At 42.1% G+C, this 12,569-nt stretch overlaps 1 protein-coding gene across 6 annotated transcripts in view; it reads left to right on the top strand.

Moving 5' to 3' along the window:
* HMCN1 (hemicentin 1) overlaps positions 1–12,569 on the top strand; it is a 327,504-nt gene that overhangs the window by 73,258 nt on the left and 241,677 nt on the right. The window lies entirely within an intron of this gene.

Consider the following 12,569-nt stretch of genomic DNA (forward strand, 5'->3'; position numbering starts at 1 on the left):
ACATAAGGTGAACTCTGGATGTAGGCCTGGTGTATTGACTCTATCCCACCCCTCTGCCAGGCCTCTTAAGGGCCTGATTCTGCCAATTTTAATTATGTTGTTAGGACAGGATGGATTCCTGTGCTTGTGATGAGCTCCACTGACTTCAGCCTGCCTCTGTGGAGCAGCTTTCTGGACTAGAACCTTTGAGCAGTATCTTGCTCATGAGTAATCCCCTTGGTTTACTACTAAGTGAGATGATGGAGCAGATTCTGTTCTAAATAAATGGTTTTTATTATTGCTAATTAGAAGTGCTGGTAACCATAGACTAAAACGAATATTTTCTACAGAACATCCAATGACTTTCAGGTTCTATATTATTACAAACAGAACTGAAATTTCCCAAATGCATGAGAATTAATTTGATGAAGACAACGTCACATGTTAGTTATTTGGGTAATTGAAATCATCTGTCAATGTTGTAAACATGACCTTGATTTCCTGGTGTACACAACATTCCGTCACTGGGTAGTGATTTTTTTTTATTATAAACAAGTAAAATCCAAACAAAAAAGTTTGTTTACTTCACTTTGTCACAATTTTGTTTGATTTCATAAATATTGCTGGTGCACTGCAGTGTGCTGCACTTGGTTTCTCTGGTAGAAATGAGGTTGTATCCCTGTTCAATTGTTGGCAAAGGGTTAAAAGCAGAGCCAGAGCTAAGCATAAGCAGACTAAGAAATTGCTTCGGGCCTTGAGCAGGTCCAGGGTGCCTCCTATTCGTTTTTATTATCAGAAAGTGCCTGTTTAATTATGGGGAAGCCCCAAAATATTCCTTCTTAGGGCCCCCAATGGGCTAGCACCGGCTCTGGTTAAAAGTAACTAGAAAGACAAGCATCTCACATGGTTTTCCCCTTGAAGGGGGGAAGGTATTCCTACCTTCCTACTTCTTAAGGAATAAACCATGTGTGATGTGAGAGAAAAAAGAGAGAGAGAGAGAGACTGATTGTTAGGACTGTGCACAACTTCTAACTTTAACTTTGCAATTATTTGTGTGTGAAACTTGGAAGTTATCATGCTGCCATTTTTCTTTTTCAGTAAATTTCCACATAAAGCACAACCAAAAACAGTACACATAAGCACCTAAATTCCAAACTATACAAACAGTCCTACAAAGCAAAATATTTCACTTTGTTTTCATCCAGCATAGTAAAATATTTAATACTAAAGCCACTGGTCTCATAGAACTAGCCCAGAATAGAAACTTTTAAAACAAACTTAGTTTCCTGTTAATGTTTTCCACTTCCTTTTTCAGAACTTGAATGTCAGGGTACTGATTTTTCTTGTTTGGCTTGGATGTGAGGGAGCTCAGCTTTGGCCAGTTCTGTAGATAGGGAACAGTGATATAATAAACATATTTTTTCTCTCTGCTCCCCTAGTATACCTGTTTGGTGTTACAAAGCATCAGACCAGTATTCAGAAAGAGTTAACATATAATATTCTATTGGCAATTTGCCTCAGTTTGTCTATTCCTACATAGTGGGGCCTCCATCTTTCCAGCCCCAGTAATACCAGTCACCTATATGGGGAGTCAAAGGAAGGATCCTGTGACATACCAGGGTACAATCTAGACTAATGAGCAGCTGTCACCCTTGCCCTGCAAGCTTGGGTGCCTTATGATACCTTGCTGAAAGAGTTCCCATCTGAGCTGCTCACAAACAGCTTTCCAGCATACAAGCCTCACCCTGAGTGGCTGGGTGCAACTGCAGTCTGCCAGCCACATTTGGGTTACACTTCGGCTCTCGCCAGCCTTGGTTATATTGCAGGATGACCTCAGCACATCCCCAGTCTTAGATTTTCCTCCAGAAATATATGTCCTGGACTGCCCAGGCCTCTTCTGGACAATACAAGCTATATTAAATCTATTATTTCTTTAATAGAAATCATATGCACATAACTTGCCACTCCAAATGGAGTTTCGCAGACAACACACTGGATTAGATAAAACAGTAAAACAAGATAACTACAAAGAGATTTTAAGTGAGCACAATTTATGAGGCATAAAAGTCAGAAATGGTTACAAGAAAAGATAAAAATGCAACGTGTGCCTAACTTAAAACAAACTGTGTTAAATTCAAAGAAAAGTTCTCACCATATGCTTTTAGCAGTCTTACTGTCTAAATGTCTTAGGTCAGGACCCCTCTCCCAGTCCAAAGACTGCTTACTTTGTCTCATCAGGTGCGGCAAATTGATTGGCAGAGAGGTGGGGTGTGTCTTGGGGTGTTTGTCCCTCCTTTTTATCATTTCAGTCCCCCTCTTAAAAAATATTTCCATCAGGGGACAAAAAGTCTGTGGAGAAGGATGTCCCCACTGCTTTTTTCTCTCACCTGTTTGAACTTCCTTTGTCTCCTCTTCCTGCTTGATGACTCTGTTTACCGATTAAATGCAAATTAAGCAGAACACACATTCCTTTGTTTAGGACAGACCTGTTTGCCAACCTCTAATTGTGTAGCATGTGTTAATAACATCATACAGCAAAATCTTATATGTCTCACATATAATGTTACCACATCTATTTTATCAAGACAATATTGACCAGCAAATTATGAGTTTTCAAATAATACCTTACAAGACATGCCTTGTACAAAAATTACTACAGTAGCATGTAGGGTGTGAACACAGGGATACATTCTGTCACAGACCTTGATCCCAGTTCAGGATAACCCACCTTTAAACTACAAATATGAAATCTTACAGTGGATATTCAATAGTAACTCATTCCCTCCTCCCCCAGCACTTTTTTATAGTAAACTACTGAATAAGGTTCAGACAGTGCTATATTGCAGAGCATGAACAATCTGTGCTGGGGGTTAGGTTAGTTTAACTACATCTCTCAGGTGTGTGGATTTTTCATGCCCTGAGAGGTGTAGTTACGCCGGTATAACTTTTCAGTGTAGACCCTGTGCAGAGAAACAGCAGGATCAGAGGAGTGCTAAGGTGAGTTTTTTACAACACATTTGTCAAAGCGCTGCCACCTGTGCACGCATACCAAAAAAAAACCCCGCAGCACTCCATGCAGATCAGAGGACCCCAGGTTCTGGCCCAGAATTTCTGCTTCCTCAAGGGACCCAAATATGCTGATGAGTCCACCAGAAGTACAGCTGCTAATAAACAGAATACACAGTGGCAATACATATCCACAATTAACAGCATATTCCTCAGATGGGCTTTAACAGAAATAAATGCTACTCTCCCTTTCATCAGTATAGGTCTGTAGAATGAAATATATAAATTTTAGAACATAATCACTGTTTTGGATCTATTCATTGCTAATGCTGAATTATAAATTTGGAAAGGGCTTCAAATAGCTGAATTTGAATATCCTGCCAAGCCAGTATTTTGTTTTGTTGAAACTATTTCTGTTGCTTTATCCAAAAAAACACCAAACAAAAAAACTATTTATAATGTACTAAGTTTTCAAATCCACATCCTCATTCTTGCTCTTTGTATGTTAAGTGGGAAAAGAAGCAGTGTTAACTAACTAAACAGAGAAGAAAAACTAGCTACCAGTAAACACAACATAACAAAGAGAATACTTGGGTAGTTACCCAATATTTGCGTGGTCGCAAGAAGAATAAAAGACTATGCTGTATTTTTGCACTCCGGGGAAAAAAGGGCAACCATCTCTTAATTGAAATCTCTCCAAAAAGCCCACTTCTTCTAGAAAGCCTTCCATAGTAAGAAATGTTGTTATGCTTCTGCTGCAACACTGGAAGATATAACCTTCCTTGTGCCTGAATAGCTTTGCCTATTTATTTAGGGCTTGATCTTGCTCCCGCTGAAGTCAGTGATAAAATTTCCTTTGACTTAAATCACAGTAAAATTGGGATCTATTAGTATCTTAGGGCTTATCTACACATACAGGGCTTTTGCCCTAGATCTAATCATACACACAATGATTTCAAGAGAAATAATTTCAAGAGAAAGATCAAATAAGAAGAAGGGGTATCTTTGCCTTGCACCTAATTAAATTGAAATTTTTTGTTCACCTGCCATTCATTATCAGGGAAGCAGTAGGAGGACTGTACAGGGTCAGTTTAGTTTAAGAAGTCATCATTTATTCCTATTCATTGCATCACCTCAAACTAATGGTTTCACTCAACTTAGTCAAAGACTTTCTCTGTGTCAAGTAACAAAATTATGTTGGAGTCAGACTTCTGTCCAATAAAGTGTTAAGCATATGAATAGTCTCATTGAAGAGCTTTGTTATTTACTGAGTGACATGCAGGACATTTAGGACTCTACAGTGTCAAAGGAGTGTCATCTTTTGACAAAACAAACCTAGTCTCTGTGTATTTGTAACCCTTCTGCCAGGCCGAGTTGACAGCAGCAAGGGCTGCATTCAGTATATAGGGGTTCCCTTTCAACAATACAATGCAAAACCGTCTCGACCCCCCACCCAGTGACCTGGGAAAATTACACACACACGCCCCTGGGCGCCTCAAAGAGGCAATACTTCCCCTCTCGCAAGCACAGAGTCTTGGTGTAGCAAAAATCTTTAATAACGTGAGGTAAACAACACAGCATTAAATTGGGAAAACACCACAACTAGGGTTCATAAACACAAACCATGAACCAGAAGACCCACCCCCAAGCAGATTGGGGTGTGTCCCTTCCCATTGGTTCTTGAGTCCAGCAACCTAAAGTCGCCCCTTCCATAGTTTCTGTCCCTGGTCAGTGCAGCCCCAGAGTGGTTCTTGAGTCCAGTAACCCAAAGTTGCCCCTCCCACAATTTCTGCCCTTAGTCAATGCAGCCCCCCACAGAGTTTAGAAGTTCCTCTGCAGAATTTACCTCCCAGCATGGGCAGAAGGAGTGGTGGGGGAGATATGGGGGCACCTTATGTGCTCCACTGCTCATGTCAGTGGCCAATTGCCACGCCTCTCCATGGGGGTCTGCTGCAGTCTTCACCATGAGCCACTCCTCCCTACTAGCCGCTCACCAATATGTCTTCAGCCCCCTTCCCTCCACACACTTAACACAGCTGTCAGTGATTTCAGCTCTTTCGTGATTTCAGCTGGTAGTAGTGGAGCCTCAGTGCTGGTGCATCACTAGCCCAAAGTAGGTTTAGTGCTTAGACCTGGGTATCATGATTTCAGCTCTGCAGCATGTAACAAGACTCCTAATGGAGTCAAAATTAGCTCTGTTATTACACAGTGGAGAGAGAACGGATCAAAGAAGTGTTTAGGGCCCTCACAAGGGACACTACCAGATACAAAACCAGTCCCTAACCTCTCTCAATTCACTGGGTTTTGGAACCCATGTCCCTTGCCTAGTGAGTGCTACTTAGTTGAGGGCAAGTCCCTCCGTCATAAAATGCCAAGTACAGTTCTACTGTCCTTGATTCACATAACCAGGATAACAACACTTTACTACTCCTGCCCCAATAACAAAGATACTGGGGATCCCACAGCAGCCAAAGTGACCATTTGGACCAGCAGTCCCATCATGCTAGGCAGGGTGGGTGTGCCCATGCAAGTGAGATCAGCCGCTGAAGTCCTTTTCCACAGCTCACCACCGGATGTCAGGGTAGAGCCTCTTCTGACTCTGCTTACATATTTAATTAGGAAGGAGATCCTCCAACTTTAAAGCCAAAACACTAGATAGTATTTTGATCTCAAAGTTAAAATTCTCCCTAACTTTCCCTTTAATTGAAATATTGCATTCATCATCATTTTCATGGGTAACTCTGAACTCAGAAATTACAGATTTGCAGCAGCACAATAGATGCTTTTTTTTTTTTTTTACTTATTTTGTAAACTTCTGATCTAAGGGCTGCATTAGAAGGGAGCAAAAAGAGTTCATTGGCAACTTCTTCAAAAGATCAAATTTGTTCTTGGTGGTCTAATTTAAATAAATTAATATTATCTGGAGACTCTTTTTGTATACTTCTTTTTGAACTAGTTGAGAGTAATAGCCTTATAATTTGTTTAAAATTTCCCAGCAATGTTTCTAATATTGGGCTTTTCTTTTATAAACTCTATTCTAAAATGAACACCCTTTGGTAAACAATTTACTCACTTTGTCTCCTTTTCCTTGATAAGATTATTTTATCTATTTTAACTGATTTGTTGTTTTGTCAGATACAAAATTATTTATGTCCTGATCCTGCAAGCTATTCCCTGCAGGGGAAACCCCACTAACCTCAATGGGCCTCCATGTGGTTGAAGGGAACTTACCTTCATAGAGCTCACTGCAGGATTGAGGGCCTTAATTTTCTTTTGTCACAGTTTTATTTTAAAAGAACCCTCTAATGTTCCAGTTATGATGGACTTTTTTTTCTAGAAAGGAAACTCTTTCATTAATTAATCTGTTATTGTGTCAGAGTTTGTGTGTGATGTAGCTGGAGAAACCACATAGCTTCGTTACCACTGTGAGGACATACTCTTTAGAGATACTGTAAGATTCCCTTAAATCAGGAGGTATGTCTTTTCTCTCACACACTCTTTCCGAGAACTGACTGACATGACACTGTGACCAGAGGTACAGGTCCTATGAGAGGACCTGAAATACTTTGAAATCTGCCGTGGAAACCTTGTAAGCCAGACCTGCATAGAAGCTATTGATGGTTCGAATATTGGTTTCCTTTGTAATGCTTTTGTTCTGAATAGATAATACTTTGTTTTATGAAGGCTGGCTGGTCACTAGTTGCCCCTGAGAGAACAGGATGATAGATGCTGAACTAAAGTCAGACCTGGTGAGGTGATCACTGTAAATTTCAGAATTCTGCAGTTTAAATCTTGGTCCAAAAGGAAGAATATCATGGGACTTTGCCCCAAGGAAGGTGACTGCTAGCGGCCTGAGTCCTAAGTGGGTGGCCTTAAGGAGGCCATGAAGACCCCCATAAAGGGATCAAAGGTGCATTTACCTTGAAAACAGTGACAATAGTTATTAAAAGGTTATTCATTCTTAAAAAAAAATGTGTAGAATATCCTTCCTTGAACCAGGGCTACATTCTCTTATTAAAAGTGGAGTTTTCATATTTTTTATATTAATTTCATACTCCATTTAGTTTCTTGCATATTTGTGGTGATTGCAATTTTGGGCTTTAAATAAAACTCACCTTCCTCCCATGCTAGCCTGCTGTGGATCTTGTTTTTATAGCACGCTTTTCAACCAAATGGCACACAAAGTACTTTGCAGACTTTACTATTAGATTAGAAAAGCATGCCGTAAATGCAAGATCCACAGCACCATCAAGTCTGTGGAGGACTACATGACTTTACAAATGTAAATATGTATGTATTACAGGCAGGGCTGCAACAAGCAACATTTATTCTGGCATTTCCTAACATCTGAGTGCTAGATTTTTCAACCTTAATGATATTTCAGTGCCGGTTTTTGGTGTATAATATATGCATATGTATACATAATGTTTATGGCACAATTTTCACAGTGCTCATCCTCTACACTATTTCAGATATTGATCTCTCTCATATAATGTGTGTGTGTGTGTGTGCGCGCACACTAGAAGACAATCAAGATTTTAGCTTTCTGTTCAGGAAGCATGGGGGAACTAGCTAATTAAGCAATTAAATAGTTAACTTTAAATTCTTGCCTTGAATGTTTGAAAATCTTTCTTATGACCCAGAATAAACACATGGGAATAGTCCATGCTCTATATATTTTCCAGGTTTCTGTATGCATTCCAAGGGTTGACCTGACGACAGGAGGAGAAGGGAGTGAAATCTCTGGAGAAATGTAAATTATTTCTGATTTTTCCTCCATAGTATTAATCAGGCCACAATTTGGCAAAATTACACATTTTGGGATTTTTTGTAAGGATCCCACAGGGGAAAAAAACTACTTTCAAAGTCGATTTTACAGGAGAATTGAAAACCACTTAGGAATAAAGGAGGGAAAATGGGGTCTCCCAAAATTGCTGATTACACTTCGGGGAAAATTATAATCAAACTGGTAAGTTACTTCCAGAGGTAGGACAGCTGGGTTATTTGATTTGGCTTTGATATTCAGATGTGAGCTTGAAAGACTCACATATGTATTTTTTTAAAAATTGAAGTCCGGTTCTGCTCTGAATGCGAGTCCATGTTTATTGATGCTTGATGAACTACATATCTAATATGCTAGGGTTACAAGTAGAGGTGGGGTTTTTTTGTTGTTTTTTTTAAACTAACTGCCAGCCATGCACCCTCAACTCCAGATCTGAGAATCCAAGCAGATTTTTTTCCCCCTGCTCATACCTCATCATGAGTAATAATGGTTTGGCAGGCCAAGTTCTGCCCTCAGTGACACCAGTGCAGCTCCACTGCTATTGCTTTCAACCAGCTTAGGTTAAAAGGTTCACTAACTGGAGTTTACTAACAGGATTCACTAACTGGAGTTTACTAAGAGGATTCACTAACTGGAGTTTAGTAAACAATTCTGGTCTATATTTAGGTACTCATGTGGTCCTCATAACCATTAAATCTGAGCACTTCATCATTCAGGGGTGGGCAAACTACGGCCAGGGGGGCACATCCGGCCCTTCAGAAGTTTTAATCTGGCTCTCGAGCTCCCGCCGGGGAGTGGGGTCCAGGGCTTGCCCCGGTCTGTGTGTGCTGTGGCTCGCATGGCTCCCAGAAGCAGTAGTATATCCCCCTCCAGCTCCTATGCATAGGGGCAGGTAGGGGGCTCCATATGCTGCCCCCACCCCAGGCGCTGGCTCTGCAGCTCCCATTGGCCATGAACCTCAACCAATGGGAGCTGCAGGGGCGGCGCCTGTGGATGGGGCAGTGTGCAGAGCTGCCTGGCCATACCTTCGCATAGGAGCTGGAGGAGAAACATGCTACTGCTTCCGGGAGCTGCTGGAGGTAAGTACCACCTGGAACCTGCACCCTGACCCCCTTCTGCACCCCAACCCCCTGCCCTAGCCCTGATCCGCCCTCCTTTGAGCCCCTCGGTCCCAGCCCTGTGCACCCTCCTGTACCCCAACCCCTCATCCCCAGCCCTACCCCAGAGCCCACATTCCCAGCTGGAGCCCTCACCCCAACTCTCTGCCCCAGTCCAGAGCCCCCTCCCACACCCTGAACTCCTCATTGCTGGCCCCACTCCAGAGCCCTCACCCCCTCCTACACCCCAATTCCCAATTTTGTGAGCATTCATGGCCCGCCATACAATTTCCATACCCAGATGTGGCCCTCAGGCCAAAAAGTTTGCCCACCCCAGTCATAGTTATTAATGTATTGATTCTCACAACTTCCTCCCCCTGAGGTAGGGAAGTATCGTTATCTCCATTTTATGGGTGGGGAACTGAGACTCAGTGACTTAACTAAGGTCACACACACAGCCTGTGTAGAGCAGGGACTTGAACCCAGGTCTCCTGAGTCCTAGGCCAGTACCTTCTGCTTCCCATTCCTGTTGTTGATGCATGACCTAGAATAAAATCCAGCTTTATTGCTTAGCTCTGTTGGCCTCTGCAGTGGTGACAAGAGTCCAAAGCATTTAAAAGAACCCCCAGAATTGAAAGGACTGTTTTTAATATTAATTTCTGTACTGGTGGTAAACAGTAATTCAGCTGACAGAGAAGAGGGTGAGGCTACATCCTCCTGACCTCTCAGTTCTATTCGCCCCCACTAAAAGAGTCATTGTGTGCCAGCTGTTACAACAGACTGTCCAAGATATCAATTTCTCCTTATACTTAAAAGAGGAAATAGCAGCAGTATCTGAGATACTGTGGGGTAACTCTTGGTAATTGCTGGCTTCGTAATAGTGGTGCCATTTTTGTTCCGTTTATACATCGCTTAACACAATGGAGTCCTGGTCCATACAAATGATTATTAATAATAATTAATAAATCAGGCATTCCAAAGGTGGCTTTAACATGTAGCTTTAACATGTAGCTTTAATTCTGAGTATAAATGTCTGCCCTACTCCTGGGATCACAACCACATGCACAAAGTAAAAATCTGAGGGATTCAATTGTGACTTGGACCATTTGACCACTCAAGGGAATAGGGAAGAATAAGGAAACGCTCCCCTCCCTCAAGACCGCCATACACATGCTTATTTCCAGTGGACAGGAAGTGTCCAGAGTCTTGGCTCTGTCCCCCAACACTGGTTTAAGCCAGCAGCAAATTGCTACTCAACTCCCACCAGCATCCAAGGTGGGAGGGAACTGTGCCTCAGAGGGTGTCTGAGAGTCACAGTGCCTCCAAGGGCTATTCCTGAGGTGTTGCAGCATATCTACCACCTGAAGTGCCTAAAGCCACCACTTAGCCCTGAGTGATTACACAAAGTAAACTGTTCACAAAGTAAAAATATAAGAAACAGGCCATAACTATCACCTACATCCTGTAATTATAATATCAGCAGAGACACTGGAGGGCTTCAAAAATCACCTCCCAAATGTTAATATTAAATTTTCCCATATAACTATATATTTAAAAATAAAAGCAGATTTCACTAAACGTTTAGAAGCTCAGAGCCACCCTTTCCTGGGTGTCTGGCTGGTGAGTCTTGCCCACATGCTCAGGGTTTAGCTGATCGCCATATTTGGGGTTGGGAAGGAATTTTCCTCCAGGGCAGATTGGCAGAGGCCCTGGGAGTATTTTGCCTTCCTCTGCAGCATGGGGCACGGGTCACTTGCTGAAGGATTCTCTGCACCTCAAAGTCTTTAAACCACGATTTGAGGACTTCAATAGCTCAGACATAGGTTAGAGGTTCGTTACAGGAGTGGGTGGGTGAGATTCTGTGGCCGGCGTTGTGCAGGAGGTCAGACTAGACAATCATAATGGTCCTTTCTGACCTTAAAGTCTATCATACTATGTTTTCAGGGTGTTAAGTAAAGTCTTGTGTTCCACAGAAGAAGGTTTTTTTTGGGGGGTGTCATGTTGACACTTCATCAGTCAGTCGGATTCTGTGTTAGCAGCAGTTCCACTAATCTATGTAGTCAGTGACTGTTCTTTTCAACTTGGGGGCGGGGGTGAAAGAGGGAGGGCAGGTTAGAGAGGAGTTCTTTAGAGAGGAGACTGGAAAATTCTACTTAATATCTTTCTCAAGTACAATAATGGGGAAAATGTGTCATTTCAGAGACCCGTTTGTTTGGAGTAATAATAACTCATCCTCGTATAGCGAAGCGAGACTCACCGGTGCGGCGCCTCCTGCTGGTTGTCTTGGGAATTAGCTCGTCCAGCCTTGGAGCGCCTCCTGATGCCCGATGTCTCGCCTGCCGCTGGCACCGGATCCCTCCTGGACCCCGATGCCCTTTACCTTGGGGGGCTGCCCCCAGCAGTAACCCACACTCTGGGTTTCCCCTCCCAGGGAACCCCCAACCCTTTATCCCCACCTTGCCTCAGTGGCTACTGCCCTTCCCCAGCACTGCTCCACTCCAGGTACCTTGCTCCCAGGCAGCTAGCCCTTCCCACTCCAGGCTAGAGTGAGACTTCTCCAGCTCCTGGCCCTCAGCCCTCTTATCAGGGCCAGCTGGGCCCTAATTGAGCGGGCCAGAGCTGTGGCTGCTTCCCCAATCAGCCTAGCTTGGCTGCTTTTAACCCCTACCTATCAGAGTGGGGCAGCCACCCCACTACACCGTGGTTCTTGCTTCTGAATTTCTGGAGAGTTTTGGACAAATGTTACTTGTGAATAGTTAATACTCCCAATCATAAACATACTTTAGTACTTTTAGGGCTACATCCTGCACGGTGCTGAGCATCCTCAACTCCCAGTGATATTAGTTAGAGTTGAGGATGCCCAACACTTCACAGGACTGGGCCCTATGGTAATTCATATTTTCAAAATTCTTTACAAACATGTTAGTTAGTTAGTATGGTGATGTGATATGTGCAGTATTAAAATAGCTGAATAATTAGAACTACTGAAACTGCACAACATGCCTGAAGCATAGGTAAATACTATCATCCTAATCTTACAGATGTGCACACTGAGACAATGGAGAACATAACCTGTGACTTAAAGTCACATAGCAAATCAGAGATTATAATTTGGAAATTCTGGCTCCTGACCCTGCATGCAATCCCTAGACACATTGTCAAATTGTAGCAAACAAGTCTTCAGGGATCTACAAAACCTCAACATGTATTGAAAGTTAAGATGATGTTTCCATTAAGGATTAAAGATGGACAGATCAATAAAGATAAAATAAGAACTAACATGCAGATCTGTCCTAGAATTAAGATGAAACTTTGTAAATATTCAAATACCATTTTCCCCCAGTAACTGTTTTTCATTGCCTCTGCACTGTCTAGCTCCAGCAGGGACTGGAAAACTTGAAAATTTGCCCTGCACTGTTGTGAACTCTAATTCAGAAGCCCCCTCTGCTAACTTTGATGATTTAAATTGTTATAAAAATGATCAGCCTATGATTGATTTTTTTAAGTTGAAATTTTAGTCCTTTTAAAACCAAAGATAGATTTTTAAAAAGCAAGCATGCAAATATTTTTAGTGTTTCAGTTGCTTTTGATTGACTCTTCTAAAATTGTGTTTAGCTACTTTAAAGTCCACCATTATATGAGAGTTTAATCCTTAGGTGGAACTTGTACCTTTTAGATAGGTTTTAAGATAAGCATTTTTTTTT

The sequence above is a fragment of the Chelonia mydas genome, chromosome 8 (genome assembly GCF_015237465.2).
Source record: "Chelonia mydas isolate rCheMyd1 chromosome 8, rCheMyd1.pri.v2, whole genome shotgun sequence".
Classification (NCBI taxonomy): Eukaryota; Metazoa; Chordata; order Testudines; family Cheloniidae; genus Chelonia; species Chelonia mydas.